Consider the following 9,072-nt stretch of genomic DNA (forward strand, 5'->3'; position numbering starts at 1 on the left):
TGCACTGACTACACCGATCTCAACAAAGCCTGCCCAAAAGATCCTTATCCACTCCCAATTATCGATGCTCTGGTGGATGCCTCATCCGGATATAAATACCTCTCGTTTATGGATGCATATTCTGGATACAACCAAATCCCAATGTATCCACCTGATCAGGAAAAAACCTCGTTTCTAACACCAAAAGCAAACTATTGCTACATCGTAATGCCTTTTGGTCTTAAAAACGCGGGAGCAACTTATCAAAGACTAATGAACAAAGTCTTTTCAGACCATATCGGAAAAATCATGGAAGTCTATGTGGACGACATGTTGATAAAGACACAAACTGAAGAGACATTATTGTCCGACTTGGTCCAAGTGTTCGACACTATAAGGAACCATGGCATGCGACTCAATCCTACAAAATGCACCTTTGCAGTAGAAGCTGACAAGTTCTTGGGTTTTATGCTAACACAAAGAGAAATCGAGGCAAATCCGGATAAATGCCAGGCTATACTCAACATGAAGAGCCCAACTTGTGTCAAAGAGGTACAACAACTCAACGGGAGGTTGGCGGCCTTATCCAGATTTCTAGCGGGATCAGCAATAAGGTCTCTCCCCTTCTATGCCACTCTAAGGAAAGGAAAAAAGTTTGAATGGACAACAGAGTGCGAGCAAGCCTTCCAAGATTTCAAAATTTTCCTGGGACAACCACTTATCCTAACTCGGCCACGAGAGGAAGAACCACTCGTATTATACCTCGCGGTAGGAAGTCGGGCAGTAGCCTCAGCACTGGTTCGAGAGGATGACAAAGGGCAACAACCTGTATACTTCATTAGTAAAGCGCTACAAGGATCTGAGTTAAACTACCAAAAAATAGAAAAATTTGCCTATGCGTTCGTACTAACATCTCGATGTCTCCACCCGTACTTCCAAGCTCACACCATTAAGGTTCGGACCAACCAGCCCATAAAAGGGATATTGCAGAAAACAGATCTAGCAGGCAGAATCCTACAATGGGCAGTTGAGTTGTCCGAATTCGACCTCCAATACGAAGCTCGGACAGCCATTAAATCACAATACTTAGCCGACTTCATTACAGAATTTACAGACACCACAGAGACCCCCATAGAATGGAATATTTACGTGGATGGCTCCTCGAATAAGACTGGAAGCGGCGCAGGTGTGATAATTGAAAGCAACCAAGGAACCCAAATTGAGCTTTCCCACAAATTCGGGTTCCCGGCCTCAAACAACCAGGCCGAATATGAAGCACTACGAGCTGGTTTGAAGCTGGCTAAGGAGGTTGGAGCTCAAAAACTCAACATCTTCAGCGACTCACAAGTAGTCACCTCACAAATAACAGGGAGCTACCAGGCCAAAGATCCCACCATGAAAAAGTATTTGGATAAAACCAGGGAACAGCTCGGACAACTCGGGGAATATAAGATCTGCCACATACCCCGCGAACAAAACGCCCGAGCTGACGCACTCTCAAAACTAGCCAGCACCAAACCAGGGGGCAACGATAGAAGCCTCATCCAGGAAATGCTACAGAACTCGTCAATCTCGGAAGAGGAAAAAGTCCTAGCCATAACAAGTCAGGATCAAGGATGGATGACCCCCATAATTAACTACCTCAAAACAGAAACACTCTCCATAGATGAAAAGGAGGCAAAGAGGTTAAAACGGGAGGCACAACACTACACTATCATAAACAACACCCTATACAAAAGAGAGATTTCAATACCATTATTAAAATGTGTGCCGACCTCCAACACAAGGGAAGTCTTAGAGGAAGTACACAGTGGCATTTGTGGCAATCATCTCAGAGCACAAGCTCTTACCAAAAAAGTACTCCAGGCGGGATTTTATTAGCCAACTCTACAAAAGGAAGCTACAGAGTTTGTAAAGACATGTACACCATGCCAGAAACATGCCAACTTTCACATCGCCCCGCCAGAAGAGCTCATCAGCGTAACCTCACCTTGGCCATTTGCAAAATGGGGACTCGATCTTTTCGAACCCATTCCCCAGGGATCGGGACAAGTTAAATTCCTCATAGTAGGGGTAGACTATTTCACAAAGTGGATCGAGGCAGAGCCCATAGCCAACGCCACTGCTCAAAGAAGCCGGAAATTTCTATATAGGAACATTGTCACAAGGTTCGGGGTTCCATACTCCATCACCACAGACAATGGCACTCAATTCACAGATGCAGGCTTCAGAAAATTAGTAGCCGACTTGAACATAAAGCACCAGTTCACCTCCGTCGAACATCCCCAAGCCAATGGACAAGCCGAAACTGCTAACAAAGTCATATTGGCCGGGTTAAAATGGAGGTTACAAGACACAAAGGGAGCTTGGGCCGAAGAACTTCCACAAGTCCTATGGGCATATCGAACGATGCCGCATTCAACCACAAAGGAATCACCCTTTTGATTAGCATACAGAACGAAAGCAATGATCCCAGTAGAGATCGAGGAAGGGTCACCTAGAGTGGTCCATTACAATGAAGAAGCCAACTCCCAACTTCAAAGGGAATAGCTCGACCTACTTCCTGAAATCCAAGAAAGAGCTTGGATCAGGAAAGAAGCACTAAAACGTCGAATGGCTTCCAGATATAATCAAAAGGTAGTGCCAAGAGGTTTCGCTAAGAATGATCTCATCCTAATCCGAAATGATATTGGAACAACTCGACCTGGAGAAGGAAAGTTGGCAGCAAACTGGAAAGGACCATACCAAGTCATAGAAGTACTTGGGAAGCGCTACTACAGACTGGCCGGACTCAACGAACGAGAACTTCCTAGGTCGTGGCACGCCTACAACCTAAGAAGATACTATAGTTAGAGAAGGTAAAAGATCTCATCATAGGATGCACTCTTTTTCCTGAAAAGGTTTTTTAATGAGGCACAAAGTTGAGATCTAGAAATTATCCAACTTAAAAGGATAAAAACCCTATATGTACATATTTTCATTTTTCATTTTAAATAAAATATATTAGATGTTCTACAAGTCTTTAAGACGCATTAATCTAAAACATTCATCGTCCGATTATAAAGCGACAGATTGGCAGAAAGTGAAACAAATTCACTGCACAATCACGATAAAGACCAACAGAGATGAAAACCAAATTCATCTAAAGGTCGACTAAACGAGGATTTAATCCACCTTCCACAAATCGAAAAAGATGAAAATAGAATAATACAAGAAGTTATCAAAAGTGATCTGGATAAAGGATCTGACGAGGTCCTAATGGATTGCTAAATAATAACTTAAAAGACTGGCCGACATTAAGAAGTCGGACCAAGTCAAACCAAGATATAAGTAAACTCTAGAAAGAGGTCTGGCCAACCCTATAAAAGAGGATTACTTTAACTTAGAAGGGCACGACATGACGAAGTTGGCCCAAAATATAAAAGTCATAGAAGTAATCCCTGAAAGAGACCTGAACAAGGTCCAAAAAAGAGGATTACAAAAATAACTTAGAAGGGCACGACATGACGAAGTCGGCCCAAAATATAAAGTTATAGAAGTAATCCCTGAAAGAGACCTGAACAAGGTCCAAGAAAGAGGATTACAAAATAACTCAAAAGGTCCCGACACGAAGAAGTCGGCCCAAAACATAAAGTTATAGAAGTAATCCCTAAAAGAGACTTGAACAAAAGTCCAAGAAAGAGGATTACAAAATAACTCAAAAGGGCCCGACACGAAGAAGTCGGCCCAAAACATAAAGTTATAGAAGTAATCCCTGAAAGAGACTTGAACAAAAGTCCAAGAAAAAGGATTACAAAATAACTGGATATGACATAACGATGTCGGGAAGGACCCGACATGACAAAGTCGACCCACATTAAAGTGCAAATGCTACACTTGGCAGAGACCTCACAAAAGGTCCACACAAAACAGGATTTTTAGCCTCAAAGGAATCAAAGCTACAAGCGCAAAGGAGGTCGAACAGCAAAGCTCTAACATTCTCAAAACCCAGAAAGATGCCAAGTCCAACGCAAATAAGCATGATATAAAAATGCGAAGTTATAACAAGCTTCAGAGGCCACCAAAATCTGCCCTAAAAGCTTGGAAGCTACTTTTGTTTTTCAAAATAAAGTTGCTAAACAAGCAACTAAGAAGTGTCAACAGCTAGCAAAACATTAATAAAGAGTTTAAAAGCCCACAAGCTGGGCAATATACACAAACAGATACGAAATTTAGTCAAACATCAGAAGGATTCTCGGTAGCTTCAGTACGGGGAGAAGGAGGGCGAGCCTGGAGAGGCACAGCATCCACTGTACCATCGTCCCTATTCAGAATTTGGCAATCAGGATCTAATTCTGGATGAACGACCCCAGATGAAGGAACTGTGGAAGTCGACACTTTGGCATCAGGCGCAGAGGGAGGTCCAACATCATCAACATCCGGGTCGTTGGGGACAATCTTATCATCCCTCACAATATTGTATAAGTTGAAGGGAGTAAGGTCAACCTCAGGAGCAAGAACTTGAACCTGCTCCTTCAGGTTCTCATAAGTAGCATTTACGCTGCCGACACGGTGACCTTGGAGCTCGGAGTAATCAACCCGGGCAGACTCCAACTCCTCCCTCAGACACATCACCTCCCGATAGGATGGGACTTAACTGTCTTTATGCCTCAATGCAGTGTCCTCGGCCAACCTCATAGAAACCGCCAGGGCAAGAGAGCTAGCCTTCCCGTTTTTCAGCTCCTTCTCCAGTTTGGCTACTTTTACTTCAAGCTCCTCTTTCAGGCCCTTCATCCGATCGAACTCCTGTTTAACCTCCTCCATGAAGGCTTTAGTAGCGTGAAGGGGAAGATGTTGGGCAGTCCGATACAGGGTAGCTCCCATATATGCCATCTTAATGCTACTCTGAGTTATAAAATCTAAATGGCGAAGGAGTGATACATCATCCACGGGGAGGGCACCATAAGGACCGATTTGTTGATCAACAAACTCCACCGCATCGAAGTCAGCAGCATCAAGGTTGAAAGGCTCAATTTTTTTTTGTTTCTTGTTGGAAGGAGCACCAGAAGTAGCGGCAGAAGTCTGTAGAGGGTCGGCCAGACGAACCCGAGGAGTGGGGATCACCTTCCTCGGCCCAGGAGAACTCGGCACGGGCGGCTTCACCGAAACCTGAGAAGATCCCTCTCCTGTCACCTTGGCCGAGATATTTTGAGCTGCAGCAGCCTTCCTTGCCTTTTTGAAGGCCTTCATGGAATCATTGTTCTTAGACATCTCTGAAAATACAGAATCAACCACAGTAAGGGGTTACAATCACAAAAAGAGGAAGCAAAACTAAGAAACAAGTATAGAAACAAGTCAGACAGTACCCAAAACAGTTTGAACCAGGGACGTGTCACTCAAAAACTTTTTTGTATCAAAATGGGGTGGTTCCCCCCATAAATCTTCAAGAACAATTACAAAAGCCCGCTCAACCTCATCAAGCATCTCCCATGTATAACGAGACACTCTCACATCCTTTTGCCATTCTAGAGGAAAAGCAGGCTCGTCATTCTCATCAAGAAAAAAAGGGGCGGACCCCCTCAACAGCGCAGACTCTAAAGAAATAATTCTTAAAATCCTTAAAAGACTCATCGTACATGGCGAAAACTTTATGCCCCTGGGCAGACCTAAAAGAAACCCAGGAAGCCTTCTTTTTGGAAGAAGCTCTAGGCTTGGCAAAAACAAAAAGATAGAGGAAAAGAGTCTGAGAAGGTGTTACGCCTAACTCTTGGCAAAGCAGCTGAAAGATCTTGATAAAATCCCAGGAATTCGGATGAAGCTGGGACTGGGTAATGTTACACGACCACAACAAGTTGGTCTCGAAAGCAGTAAAAGGAAAAGTAATGTCCAACTGGCTGAAGAAATATTCTTAGGCATAGAAGGAGGGACGCTCCCCCTCGACCGAAGTAGGAAAACAAACCCTCTTGTCAGAGTCGGGCGCTACAAGCTCATAATCCCTCTCCTGGGCACCGCCACCACAAACTCTATGACGTTTCCTCAGCTCTACACAAAACCCAGCATCCACCACAGAGACAAACATTAAGACAAGGGATTCCAGCCAATCGGACATCACCTCGGAAACTTTAGAAGACATCTCTATAATATTATTGCGAGAAGACATGGCCAAACTAGTCCTACAAACAAGAAAAGAAGATTGGATTACTGAAAAACATCCTGGACGAAATCAAAATAACTCGACCAACATAATCCAGTACAGAACAAGCAACAAAAGGAAACCCCAGGACCCGTACCAAAAAGATCCAGGGACATCCTTTGGAGGCAGTTAACAGGACAAGGATTCAGGAAAACAGGCATACATCTCGACACAAGAAAACAACAAAACCCTCTCTGTTCTACAAACCAAAACGACACCTCGAAGGCCATAAGCCATAAATCAAACACGACCATCTAAACGAGCTACCTCCCAGACTCACCGTCCCAGTTCAAAATAAAAAACGAAGGCAGATAGCAACAAAATGTTCAGAAGAAGTAGTCATCAAAGACGCACCCCAAACAAACAAAGAAAATCCTAACAAGTGATGAGGAAGGCTAGTCAACAGGGCAAAGGTCAAGCTATCATTTTGAAAACTACTGTTATTTAAGCAAGATACAGTCTTTTCAAAAAACAGCCAGAAGCGACAGTAGAACATGCAAAACCCTAGGAAGCATCAACAGAAATACCAGGGGTATGCGTAAAAACCAAAAAGGAAAAACCAGAAAAAATACGCCACAGTAACAAGCAAGCACAAGGCTACAAAAAGGATCAAGCTTTTCCAAACATACATTCAGTCAGAATCAAGGCATTATCAGAAAAAAGGATGAGAACGATGAAAAGAAGAAGCAACCTTAACAAAGGAAGAAGTTTTCATAGAAGATCAAAGACGTAGAATAGAATCGCCTCTCGAGCAAAGAAAAACACCAAGAAATCACCAAAAGACGTCGCAAGGAAGAAATGTGAAAACCGCAAACTTCAGGAAACAGAAAGGGAGAAGGAAAAGGAAAGTTACATGTAAAAATGGAGAAGAGTAACCGTTTTTGTGTTTAAAGTTCAAAATAAAAGCCAAGGGGAATGGGGCATTAAAAGATAATTAATGAGGGTATTAAACCCTTGCGCCTTCCCAAGAACAGAGCGCTAATACAAAGCGCGCGCTTTAAATAAAGAAAACGTTCCACATTCAAAAAGAAGACTCTACAAAGAAGAAGTCGACAGATGCCCGAGCTCGGCCTCACCAGAAAAGGATCGAAGTCATAAATTTAAGACTCGACCTCCCAAAGAAAGACCGAGCTCGAGCAGGGGAATTATTCATACCCTGGGTCGAGCTGTCCGACCCGGGATGATAGCGACAAAGCGACCGACCTCCGCAGGTCAGATTATCCGACCTCTTTTCAAAGAGCTCGATCAATTCGACAGGAAAGCCCAGTAAAGGGCCCAAACAGAGGAACATGACCCAAATCCAAAGGCAGCCCAAGCCTACAGAGATAAAGGCGGTTCCCTTAAAGATAAGATGACCTCACTCAAAAAAAAGATAAGATAAGATAACTAACTTATCTTATCTAAAAAGGTCACTCTACACCATTATAAATACACTGGAGGACCCAGGTATAACTCATACTCTGATTCTACTAAAAACCTGTTTAATACCCATGCTAACTTAAGCATCGGAGTCTCTTGCAAATACCCCCCACGCTCCGGTGACTAAGGATCAGCAGTGCAGCCAGTCCAACAAGTCGGACACGACAGCTCCGGCCGCCACCCATCAGCCGGACATGTCATCTCCGACCAGTATAGAAGATCTCGTCCGAGATCGACCTACAGTTTCAGGTAACCGTTGGAACACTTCCTTTCCATCCTCTAAGCCATTCCTGCCCTATAAAACCTGAAATCACTTAACACACATATCAAGGCATCAAATGGTAATTAGAGGGGATTAAACATAGCAAATTTAAGGCCAAAGAAGCATGTTTTTAATCATAGCATAAAATTGGGAAGGAAAATGTAAAACCATGCAATTAGTATGAATAAGTGTGCAAAGAAGCATATTTTTAATCATAGTTTGAATAGCATGTAAAAACCACTCAATTGAGCGCAAGATAAACCATAAAATAGTGGTTTATCAGCTGCCGATTTTTCCATCCTTTTTGTCGAGCACGTTGGAGGTAATGTTGGTGCACCAACGTTCCCACCAATCTTGGTTCTCAATTTTTCCGTACCAACATTGGATCACCACCAACGTTCCCACCAACGTTGGTTCTCCAATTTTGCCACCAACGTTGGTTCTTCCTCATTGCTTTTCTCTACTTCTGTTTTTCCTATCATCAAACAAATGAATGCATCAAAATAGTATACAAGATGATCTTTATATACTAAGTGTGCTAATAATACTCAAAAATCAAACTTCACTTAGTGTGATCTATTTCATCATATTTACCTTGTATATTAGCTAAAATTCACTTATGCTTGAGATTTCACTTAATGCAGAGATACTTCATGCTATTACTCATTTATTAACAAAATTTGTATGAAAATTAAACTAAAATCTACTTAAATAACTACTAAAAATAGGCAATGATGCACCCACATCAACGCCCAATAAGCTGACAAGGCTGGCATTGAACGCCAGTCAAAGCACACCCTTTGATTGCCTGAATCCCACTCAAGAACCCTCTAGCCCAGAACCAAAGGAAACCCTAAAGACAATTGAGCTTCCTTTGGATGTACTTCTGCAGTGCATAAGTTCTGATGACTACTCATCCTCAAGTGAGGATGAAGACACTAGGGAAGAGCAAGTTGCTCATTTCCTAGGAGCTCTAATAAAGCTAAATACCAAGTTATTTGGTACAAAGCTTATGGAGGAAGAACCTCCACTGCTTACCAAAGAACTCCATGCTTTAGTTCAGCAAGAGCTACCTGAGAAGCTTCCAGACCCTGGACGCCTTTTGATTCCTTGCACCATAAGCACTATGACATTTGAAAAGGCTCTATGTGACCTAGGGTCAAGCATCAACCTCATGCCACTCTTCTATAATGGAGAAGTTAGGAATCCTTGAGGTACAAGCTGCACACGTTTCTTCGGA

At 42.9% G+C, this 9,072-nt stretch overlaps 1 pseudogene; it reads right to left on the bottom strand.

The window, feature by feature from the left end:
- Positions 1–4,194: 4,194 nt before the first annotated feature.
- On the bottom strand, positions 4,195–6,405 carry LOC148548796 (uncharacterized; annotated as a pseudogene).
- Between the last annotated feature and the right edge of the window lie 2,667 nt (positions 6,406–9,072).

The sequence above is a fragment of the Arachis ipaensis genome, chromosome B8, assembly GCF_059453495.1.
Source record: "Arachis ipaensis isolate K30076 ecotype BB chromosome B8, ASM5945349v1, whole genome shotgun sequence".
Lineage (NCBI taxonomy): Eukaryota > Viridiplantae > Streptophyta > Magnoliopsida > Fabales > Fabaceae > Arachis > Arachis ipaensis.